Source organism: Telmatherina bonti (genome assembly GCF_933228915.1).
Source record: "Telmatherina bonti genome assembly, chromosome: 1".
NCBI lineage: Eukaryota > Metazoa > Chordata > Actinopteri > Atheriniformes > Telmatherinidae > Telmatherina > Telmatherina bonti.
In genome coordinates this window covers 39677448-39688745 of record NC_136619.1, presented here as the reverse complement: position 1 = coordinate 39688745, position 11298 = coordinate 39677448, and the positions used below count along the sequence as shown (strand labels likewise).

Sequence of the window (11298 nt, the reverse complement as noted above, 5' to 3'; positions counted from 1 at the left end):
AGAGATGAAGTTTTTGTTTGACAAATTTAACCAAACATTAACCATTGTTTGGGGGGACGTTTACTCTTTATTACCATATGAAAAGTAAGAATGTATAATAATAATGTAGTCTGCTGCTTCTTGGTTTCTCTGAAATGGTGAAAGACAAGTATCAAATGTGGTTAACAGTATTTTGATCAAGTTTTTACCATACAGTGATGTGAAATGTCTCAGAAACTGTTTATGTAATATGTCGCGCTGGGCTTCATAAGGTCAAAGAAGACATTTGTTCGAATTTTTTAAAGCATGTTGTGTTGTTGAAGATGATTCATTGTAATTTTTTTGTAATGTTCCCACAAATATCACTGCAATAAAAAGGTTTTAATGTAAATATCTGTTAAAAAAAAAAACAAAAAAAAAAAACAACCTATTAATGTGGAGATAGGAATTTAAAAGCCTCATGTCTTGTAGCTAAAAGCTTTGAGCTAAAATCTTTCCAACAAATTTGAGATAACTGAGATCATTTTTAAGTTTTATAAATAAACACTGAGGAGATTTTTGGGAGAACACTTGTCTGAGGATGTAAGTTTGTATTATTTCTACATAGTCTCTGTGTTTTTCTTTAGGAGTGAAGTCTGCTGCCACCATGTCTGACACTGAGGAAGTGTAAGTTATTCTCATTTTATTTCCTGATGTTTGATCAGTATTTATAATTAGAAATAATTAGAATAATAATTAGAAAATCTACTTTCCTGTTTAACTGACTGTCAAATGTCTTGTGTTTTAAATTTCAGATATGAGGGTAAGTGACACCCAGCTGAATGTTTGTTCATCTTTTCTGCAGAGCCTGAATAGAAAATGTCAGCAATAGTCATTTTTTACTGTGTAGATTAAATGATGATTTCGTTTGTGTTGTCCAACCATTTTCCTTTTTGCCTAAATGAAGATGAGGAAGGTAAAGACTGCTGAGTAAACTCGACATTTTAGACCTTTTTTCTGCTGCACTAATAGGTCAGCTGCCTTGTTTCACCCTGATCTTGAAGCGTTTGACATGGAACGATTCTTGTACGCAACAATTTAACATCAGCTGACATCATTAGAACCTCAGCAAGATTTAATAGATGCAAAATTGGCCTATTGTTGCATAATAATACCTGTATTTAACAGGTAATCGATACTAAATAGATTATTATACTTTTAAAAGTCTCACATTTGCAGTAACTATAAATGTTTTGTGCGGTTGTGCTTTATTTTATCTGTCTTAATGACTCAAGTGGGACAGAAAGACATAAAATATTTAGTTACAGACGTTTCATAAACTAACTTCCAGCTGTCAAAGACTTCCAAGTTAAGGGTGAACTTTTCTGAGTGATGTTTGACTCGCATGACGAAGGAAAAGATGTGACGGAGCCTTTTGGCCGTCCACATTTATTTTCTTGCCATGTGAATTGTTTACATGATCAGTGTTGATGTCATTGACCTGATGGACACACCAGACCACTTTAAACTGCTGATGTGGAAAACGCTTGGGGTCAATCTGAATTTGAACCTTGTCAAACAGACAAAGGCAAAGGGAAAAGGAAAGTTATATTTGTCTATAAAAATCTGTACTAAAAGAGACAGATTTCAGTGACACTGGTACCAATTTCGTGCTAATTAGAAAGCTAACATCCGCTAGCAAGTAGATGATGTGTTTTTTTGGTTTTTTTTAGCTTTTACCTCCAATAAAAACAAAAATATAAAACATAAGCCCATCTGGGTATCACATTTTCTACATTTGCAATTGGAATATAGTTTTTTATTTTAGATTGAAATACAATATTAGATAATGTCATTAAATCAGTCATATGAGTAAGCAGCACAATAAATTACAGAAAAGCTTCTTGTAAACATGGGGAAAATAAAAAAAAACTTCTAGGTTTTACCTGTGACAACAAAGCTTTGAAGACTTCAATTAAGAGTAAAATGTAAATTGTAGTCTCTTAAAATTAAACAAATTGCTATTCTAATATTCTATATCATTATTTACATTGACTTATTTTTGCTGCACGTTTTGTTTTTGAAATCTTCTATTTCATTGGTTATTTATTTTTTAATTTCATTTAGACATGAATTATCACTGATGTAGCAATGATAAAGTATTTGTAGAAAACAGGTTAGTTTCAAGTATATCTATGGCCCTAAAATTTAATATTTAGTTTTTTAAATGTTTCCCTTTTTCTTATTTTCTCTCACTGTGTCTAGATTTTATGTTAATTGCACTTTTAGTTCAGTTGCTTCAGTTAATATAAGATTTAAATGATCCTCCATTGCTTGAAAGCTGAAAACTCAGGTCCTAGTTCTTCAAAACTCAATGCAAGACCTGACGACCACGTCATCTCTCTGCAGTTTCACACATCTTTAGTTTAATTTGGCGTGTGTGTAAGAAGTCTAATGACTTTCTGTTATCATCATCATCATCTGTTTCTTTTTCTGTTCTCCAGCAGCACTGTTCTACGCACATCCTTCCATCCATCCATCCTCTCTTTAACTAAAGTAATCTTTCACTTTTGGTTTCTAATGGCTCTGTCATGTCTATGGTCTTCATTAACGGCCTTCGTCGACACCCTCCACCCTGCGGTTTGGTGCATGCTGCGTGCCCGTAGCCCAGGAGGAGGTAGTAGAAGTAGAAGTAGCCCCTGAGGCGGAGGCCCAGGTAGAAGCAGAGCCAGAGGTAGAGCCTGAACCAGAACCAGAACCAGAACCAGAGCCAGAAGTGGTGCAGCAGGTGGTTCATGAGGAGGAAGGTACGTGGCATGGGCAGTCCCCTCACTCTTCTCCTGCAGGACATCCAACACTTTATTCCTTAGGACAGTCCAGTCCTGTATGTCCGTATCAACACGCTGCAAAACACGTTCCAACCTGACAGATCAACGTCTTTTTCAGCCGTCAAAAATAGTAAAGTATGGTTTGAGTTTTCACTGCTGTAAAGAAATCACTACAAACCCTCATTTATAAACTTTCAGGTTTTTCTACCAACCTTCAGAAGGTAATATTACAAAAAATTCATTTTAAAAATGCTCAGATTTTTTTCCCATTTATTTCTCTACTGTGTGCATTTTATACATTGTTGTATTTTTTTTTTTTCCAAGCAGCTATTTTCAGATTCACCATGTCACCAATTTACAACCCCAACTTCCATAATGTTAGAATAAAATGTCTAAGATTTATATGGTTTTAATGTTTTACTGGAAATAAAATTTGGTTTCATGAGATTTGGAAATAACTGAATTCTGCTTTTATTTACTTTTTACACAATCTCTCTTTTTTAAAAAAAAAAAATTGGGGTTCTACTGTTACAATTGTTTTTCAGGAGTAATGCTATTTTTTATTTATTTTATAATAATAATAATTTTTACATTATTAATCCCACTTGGGAAATGAGACCCTGCATTTTACCTACATTTAGATTTACAAGAGAGCAATGAGTTGCCATGTTTGGGGTCATTAAAGACCTCTCTGAGGGTCTTAGAATGGTTCAGCACTTCCTACTCAAGCCCACTTCTGGAACCACTAAGCTATCAAACCCCCTCCACTATGTCTCATTTCTCCTTTCATAACTACTACAAAAATCTGGGACCAGTTCTATCTGCCATTTAGCATTTAATTATGATTAATGACTCTTGCAGAACACATCTTATTTAATATATTTATTTAGATTTTGTAGTTATCATTTGTGATGATAAAATTGTGATGATAGCAAACAAGCAGAAACTCTGATCGTGCTCATGCTATACTTTACTATGCTAATACTTTTACAGTTTCAAGCCTGAATCAAAAGAGAAGTCTGCTAAATTAAACTAAAACAATAAAACTGGAGAGTCGAGACTTTTGTCTTGTTAGGTTTGACGTTTTTGCAGTGCCGTAGTTAGCTCCACGTTAGCTTAGCAGCCGTTAGCCCTTTCCACTAGAGTTACTTCCTCTTCATAACTGCCCAGTTTGACCAAAACGCGTCTGCTGACTTCATACAGAATTTGTAAGATTTCTTAAAGTAGTAAAGAATTTAAAATATACAGAATTTAGGATAAACTAGACGCGCTAAAGCCACACAGTAGCTAGCTACATCTTATAGCAACATTTTAATGTTAGCTGCATCTCCAGAGTTCTTAACATGAATATACAGGTACACATTCATCATTTCATATCAGAGTGATATTTACTCATTATGAGGAAGTTCAAATGTGAATTTAGTGTTTTAATACAATAAAGCATACCAAAATGATGATGTTGGTTAAAATTAATCCATATTTCATTCAGTTTGATACATTATTTGTCATGTTTCCAGCACTTTTCCTCACTGTCAGTGTGTGTTTTGAATATGAGCTATGCATATAAATGTTTCCAAGGGAGAAGAAGAAATTCAGCTGCCTTTACATGAGTCAGTTGCCCCGTCTCATCCATGGCCTTCTATGTATTTTAATGGCTCATTTTATTGTCAATGACCATTTTTGCATTTTGGCAAACTCATGTGACACTGTTCAAGGCCATAGCAGAAAGGATGATGGGTAATTTTGTGTCATGTAAAAGCCATTTTTTCACCTCCCTTCAGTCCATGTTTAGTATTTCTCTGTGTGTAGATAAAGAGTGGCATTGGCACATTGCTCAAAGCATTTACATTGGGGTGTTGTGATTCAAAACAGTCATCCTGACTACATGGAAATGTTTGATTTTGTTTAGAAGCATTTAAGATCAATGTTTCGGATAGAGTCTCTGCAGAAGTCCCACGCTTATGTGTGCATTTGTTTAACTAATGCTTCAGCATTATTGCTTCAACAACAACAGTTTAGTTTTGTCTGGAAGAATTTTCTGATTTTTAGTCCTTCTTATTTAGTTTTACTCACTTAAGATACCCAAATAATTCGCCTTCATTGTTAAAATGACATTTAATGTAGACAAGCTGTATTGTTTGTAATAAATTATGTAATTTTAGCACTCCATCTAACAAACCAAACTGGCTCATGTTGGGAAGATGTATAGGCTAAATATATATATAACTGTTTTCACAGTACGGATGCAAGTCTATGAACTAGATACCTTTACAAAGTTGAGCCATTTCAAGGCACAAATTATCACATATTAAAAAAAAAAAAAAAAAATTGTTGTAGGAATACCTGTCAACTACTGTACAAGCATGCTAACTTTAGCATTGCATTGACACTTTTTGATCCAAATGAAAGGTTCATGAGCCACGTTTTTCAACGTTTCTTTTCTATATATATTTTTTTTTTTTTTTTTTTTTGTAAAATTCATTGCCTGCTTTGATTTTTTTTATGACTTCACAAGGAACTCCAAAGTAATCTCAATCCATTTCAATAATTGATACAGCCAAAAAAAAAAAAAAAAAAAAAAAAAAAAAGTATACTCCAGGAATCCTTTTTCCCCAACAGCTGGTCCACAATGCGCTAGGTTAAACACAGCTTCGTTTTAAACTAATGAGGCAAATTTGAGCTCACATGAATACAAGTAACACCAATGGATTGCATTTACATGGAACACCAAATTTGGTTTACTCTTTATGAGGCTTTTGATTTTCTAAATAGGTAAAGAATGATTGTGCTCCCAGTGACAATTTATGTTAAGGTATGAACAAATAAAGAAATTAATTCCTGGAAGTGTTAGAAATAGAGCGCCTTAGTGCCATCTGGGGATACCAGTATTTCCTGGTATCCCCAAATGAGAAACACAAAATAACAAAAAAGGTGTGTCAATCTATCAAAAAGAGAGTGAACAACCAAAGAAGGGACTAATTTATCGAGAGCAAAGTTTGTTTTGGTGTCAAACTCCTAAAAGAGTAGTAGGATGCCTCAATCTAATAATATATTCATAATATCAAATGTTGTGATCCATGATGGAGATAATAGACTATTTATCACTCATGCATGCTCATAACTACCAAAGAAGGCCAGAAAGCTGGGATGTCCGTGTAAACTTGTCTTGAATTGGAAATTTGATCGATGCCAGAGAATTTCTGTGTTCAGCTGTTCCAATCAAATAAGAGAGAACTGGGGATATGTTTTAAAATGAAGTGCTTGTAAACCAGTGAGACCAATAAACACACTGTTGGTCCTAGAAATGCATCAGGCTAACAGGAAAGTGGCCAGTATGCCAGATTTCCAGTCTGTCCCTGTGTATGGGCTTAAATGGGCCATTTTTCTTTCTGTACAACCATCAGCTGTTTTGTACCAGATGTTCCATGAGTGGGACACAACAAGCAAATACGTATTAAATAAGTATATAAACAGGCTTTAAGTCTGTTGATATTAAAAATGGCTGAAGCTACTTAATGGTGGGAACTGTGGGTGTCTGACATCCACCTCTGAGGCTTGAGCCCAGAGCCTTGGAGGTGGGCTGATTTAGCTGACAAAATTACAATTTAAGATGTTTCAGAGGGTTTCTTGGGCAGGTTAGAGGAGCCTTTGGCAATTTACAATAATTCTCTTTTCTTCAGCTTCTTCAAATTGACTTCTATGAAAGCCATTTAGCTGTAATCTAAAAAATTATCTGTGCTCAATAAGAAAATACAATGCAAATAGACGTTGGTAGTTACAAGCATGAGTGATGAATGCATAAATTAGGAAAACGGTCTACAAGAGTTGAAGTTACTCTCCCTGTGCTTGATAAAACATCCTCAGGTAACTTTTGTCTTTATTAGTGTGCAGTCAGACACAGTAACCCTTTATTATAAAACTTTGATAATACAAAAGTAAAGCATTGCCTGAAGTTTTAATGCAAGATAAATGCATGCCATGACATGGGACTTGTGCAGTGGCTGCCTATGAACACCCCAACCTGGTAAATGTGCTTCGAAAGCTATGCATCATGAAAGAAAAGGCAGGAACAGGCTGCTCAGTCCGAACACTAATGATATCTGTTCTGTTCTTGCTTTGGACGCTTGCTGCATGCAGAGGCCTATGAAGAGGAAGGTATGTTGATCTGAATTCTTCTCTGTTCTTCTGGTTGAATCTGTTAACTAGTTTCCGACCAGTAAGGGATCCTTTTACAGTTTTTCCAAATGAAAAATGTTTCCATCAATGATTTTTTTCTTGAGAGAAAAGCAGAATTAATCAGGTGGCTTCAGTCTCTGGGTCAGACGACTGGGTTGACCCGGAGGAACAGGGCGAAGGATTCATAAATGCCGAGCTGATGTTGCAGGCCCCACTGCTCATCTTTGCTTCTTCTCTTTTTTGCATGAATGTGTCCTGCCAGGGGAGGATGGAGATCAAGATGGTAGTTTGTATTACCTGCTGGGTCGCTGTTGCTTTGCCTGCTGTTCCTTCCCCGTGTTGTCTGTTTCTTTTACCTTTAGCGTGAGGGTCCCATAAAATAAAAATCTAATCGCACACTTCCCAATCCCAGCTGTGTCTTTATCACAAAAACTATTAACAGCTATTACAATACAAAGTCCCCTGTTGTGAAAAGTGTGCGTTGATGTACTGTATGCTCCGAAAGTTTAACTCAAATAGTTATATCTGATCATTTAAATGACTGAATACTGATCCTGATTAGTACTTTAAATATCTCTGAATATACTAGTTTGATTTGATTTACACACTAATTCACAGAGAATTAACAGTGTTAAATAAAATAAGGTAACATAATACTCTGGCCTCATACCTGTGTATGAACCTTTGAAGAAAATACACAGTAAAACTGTTTGAACTGGATGAATGTGGAATGGTTTAAAAGATACAACATTTTATAAGTCATAATCTGGTAAAGGTACAACAGTTTTTGTTGGTGTTTTTCCCGAGCTGTAGACTAAAAGTCATAGCTAAAACCAGCTAGCTTAGTTTGGATTAGCTTAAAGTGCTAGAAGAGCAGATATTTCTTTGTATAAAGAAAAAACCGACACACCCTGGAAGTCTGTATCACAATTCAGTTGTAAAACTTTTAAGTGTTTTTCGTTATTTCTCGATACACGAGTCAAATACGTCCTCAATATTCCTAGTAGAGGATTAGCTTAGCAGCTAGGTTGATATGCTGCTAAATGTAGCTTCCTGAGAGTAACTTTAGTCTCGTTAATTTCTCCCTCTTGGCATGAAGACAATGTATTTACCCCAAATTTAAAATGTTTAATAAAATGTTTTCATCGCACTTTTCATGTTTTCTCTTCAACCCAACCTCAACCAGTTTTGCTGTGTTTACTTTGACAGGCGCTAATGCACCATTATTATGTCACTGTCGGTGGAAATAATTGCTAAAATGAAAACTCACTCTGGCATTACAATGAATCTACTGGAGGTGTGAAACAACCTGCAGCCCTCAGATGTAACTCAGCTTGTCCACATGGATCTTCTCCCCAATTAACCAGCAAATCTTTCCACTTCCTTCACTTCTGTTTTTCTAACCGCTCAATCTTTTCTTTTCTTTTGTTATTTTTTAATGTTAACCAGAGGAGAAGCCAAAGTTCAAGTGAGTACATACAAACTTTCACAGCTGGGGATTTTTGTTGAGGCCACATTTATCTAACATTTATTATTTCTTTTGATAGACCGAGTGCTCCAAAGATCCCAGATGGAGAGAAAGTGGACTTTGATGTAAGCTGACATATTTTCTTCTTTAAAAATCAAAAGCATTAAATATGAAGGCTGCATGGTGGCGCAGTGGTTAGCACTGTGGCCTCACAGCAAGAAGGTTGCTGGTTTGATCCTTGGCTGGTTTGGTCAGTGGCCTTTCTGTGTGGAGTTTGCATGTTCTCCCCATGTATGCGTGGGTTCTCTCCGGGTACTCCAGCTTCCTCCCACCATCCAAAGACATGCATGATAGGTTAATTGGTCACTATAATTGCCCCTAGGAGTGAGTGTGAGCATGAGTGTGGTTGTTTGTCTCTCTGTGTGTGGCCCTGCAATGGACTGGCGAGCTGTCCAGGGTGTACCCTGCCTGTCACCCAAAGCCAGCTGGGATAGGCTCCAGCTTCCCCGCAACCCTGAATTGGAATAAGCGGTTTGGAAAATGAATGAATGAATTAAATATGAACTATTGATTTCCTTTTTTTTGGCAACCTACTCCTGTTTTAATGCAGATCCCATTCCTCTTTTTTCCATCTTTATTTATTCTAAAGTAAAGCTGTATTTAAGAAACTGAACATTTTATGATGGATATACAGAAGCAGTCAAAAGTTTGGACACATTTCCCCATCACATTTGACTTAGTAAAAAGGTCCATTTGTGCTCCCTTATAAACGTAAATTGGGAAGTCAATTTCAAATGCTGTCCTACGTCGCCACATCCATATTTTTATGTTTCCTTTACATCACAATTTAGGTAGTTTACTTATTTCGAACAATTGAAAGAAAATAAGAAAAGAAAAATATACGTAAATACCTATACATACATATGTACATATGTACATACACACATGTATATACATACATACACATACTAATTTAAGAAAATAATAATAATCACAAATATTAATGTAATAACTAATAATTCCTCATCAATTTGATAATTAAATAAATTCACGAGATAAAAGGAGTTCGAAAAAAGTCACAATAGTTGTGAAGTCAGTTAATCCACAAGGGGGCAGTGCTGAGTTTAGAGTTCACTTCTGGGTTTTGACACCAGCAGTCATGAACCGCAATAAAGTTGTTTACAACCATCTGAAAACACCAGAAGAAGTAGAAGAATAAAACTAATAAAACTTTTTGTTTGGTGGTTTCTGCATCATTTACTTCCTGTTGCTCTTCTTCTTCTCTCCTTCTTCTATACAAGTCAACACTGCCTCCGTGATTTCTGATGATATCGCTGTTTTCTGCACCGAGTGACGCATTGCAAAGCCCTTTGAAAACTGACCAAATTATATATTTAACCGACGCAGGAGATTAACTAAGATGTCCATTCGTTTGCCTATCTAAAAATAAAAAAAATTTTTTTTTTAAAAAGATATAAAAAATATTATAAGCAGATGGGTATTTATGTAATATTTTGTAGATATGGATGTAAATACATGTATGTATGTAGTATACCTGTGTGGATGTGTTTAAATGAATGGAGGTATATGGAAATGTGTGTGTAAGTGTAAATAGGTGAATGTAAACATAGATTGTAAATTGAATAAGTATGTTGTGACGTGCAGCGACTGAATGGAAAACTAGATGAGTAGAAAAGGGTGGGAATACCAAATAAGTGTATACTTCTTCCCACTCCTTTTTCGAACTCCTTTTATCTCACAAATTTCTTTAACTATCAAATTGATGAGGAATTATCATTGTTGTTACTAATATTAATATTTGTGATTATTATTATTTTCTTAATTAGTATGTATATGTATGTATATGCGTATGTGTATATACATATGTATGTATAGGTATGTACGTATATTTTTCTTTTCTTATTTTCTTTCATTTGTTCAAAATAAATAAACTAACTAACTAACTATCTGTCTTCTGCGTCAAACACAAAAACCATATTTTTTGGGGGGTTTTTTTTATTATAATTTCTTTGTCCCATGTAATTACCTAAACTAAGCCAAAGTCTAAACTAAGCAAATAACACAGTAAATGTCAAAGCCAGAGTTTGCAACCTTATTTGTAATATGTGCTGGTTGTGGCTAAGCCTTGTTGGTTTTGGTCGATTTTGGCCCCTCGGCAGGTTTTTATTAAAGCATAAGGATTTATGTTCTTCTCTTACAGGACATCCAGAAGAAACGTCAGAACAAAGATCTGTTTGAGCTTCAGTCGCTGATCGACGCTCACTTTGAGTGCAGGAAGAAGGAAGAAGAGGAACTCATTGCTCTCAAAGAAAGAATTGTGAGATCATATTTAAATGATGAGATATTTAATTTACAGAGTGGTATTGATAGTTTAGTTTACAGCATCCAGCTTATGCATTTGCATTTTCAGGAGAAGCGTCGAGCTGAGCGAGCCGAGCAGCAAAGGATTCGTGCTGAGAAAGACAAAGAGCGACAGGCGAGGAGGGAGGTAAACTGATCCTGTCTTTATGGAGGTTTTGTTTGTTTAATGAAGGGCATGAGACAATATTTAAACTCTTTTAGATATCATGACAAGACATTTTATTTTATTTTACTGTGCAGAAACACTTAGTTTTCCAGATCTCATGTTTGTTAACTGCAGGTCAACAAAAACAAAGTCTTAGATATGAATTTACTCTTCCTATGACTATTTGTCGACAACCAGGCTGAGAGGATCCGAAAAGAGGAGGCAGATGCCCAGAGGAAGGCTGATGATGACGCTAAGAAGAAGATAGCCCTGACCAACATGGGGTCAGGCTTTAGCAGCCACCTCCAGAGGGTGATGTGGCTTTTATTTGGATTTATTTT

The 11298-nt window shown here is 35.5% G+C and overlaps 1 pseudogene across 1 annotated transcript in view; it reads left to right on the top strand.

The window, feature by feature from the left end:
* Window positions 1-1984: 1984 nt before the first annotated feature.
* The window catches only part of LOC306754914 (troponin T, fast skeletal muscle isoforms-like), a 15823-nt pseudogene continuing 6509 nt past the window's right edge, over window positions 1985-11298 (top strand). The window contains exons 1-8 of the transcript XR_013771845.1: window positions 1985-2765; window positions 6924-6941; window positions 7225-7245; window positions 8412-8430; window positions 8510-8555; window positions 10652-10768; window positions 10862-10939; window positions 11156-11269. The product of XR_013771845.1 is annotated as a troponin T, fast skeletal muscle isoforms-like (transcript). The remainder of the gene's footprint in view (window positions 2766-6923; window positions 6942-7224; window positions 7246-8411; window positions 8431-8509; window positions 8556-10651; window positions 10769-10861; window positions 10940-11155; window positions 11270-11298) is intronic.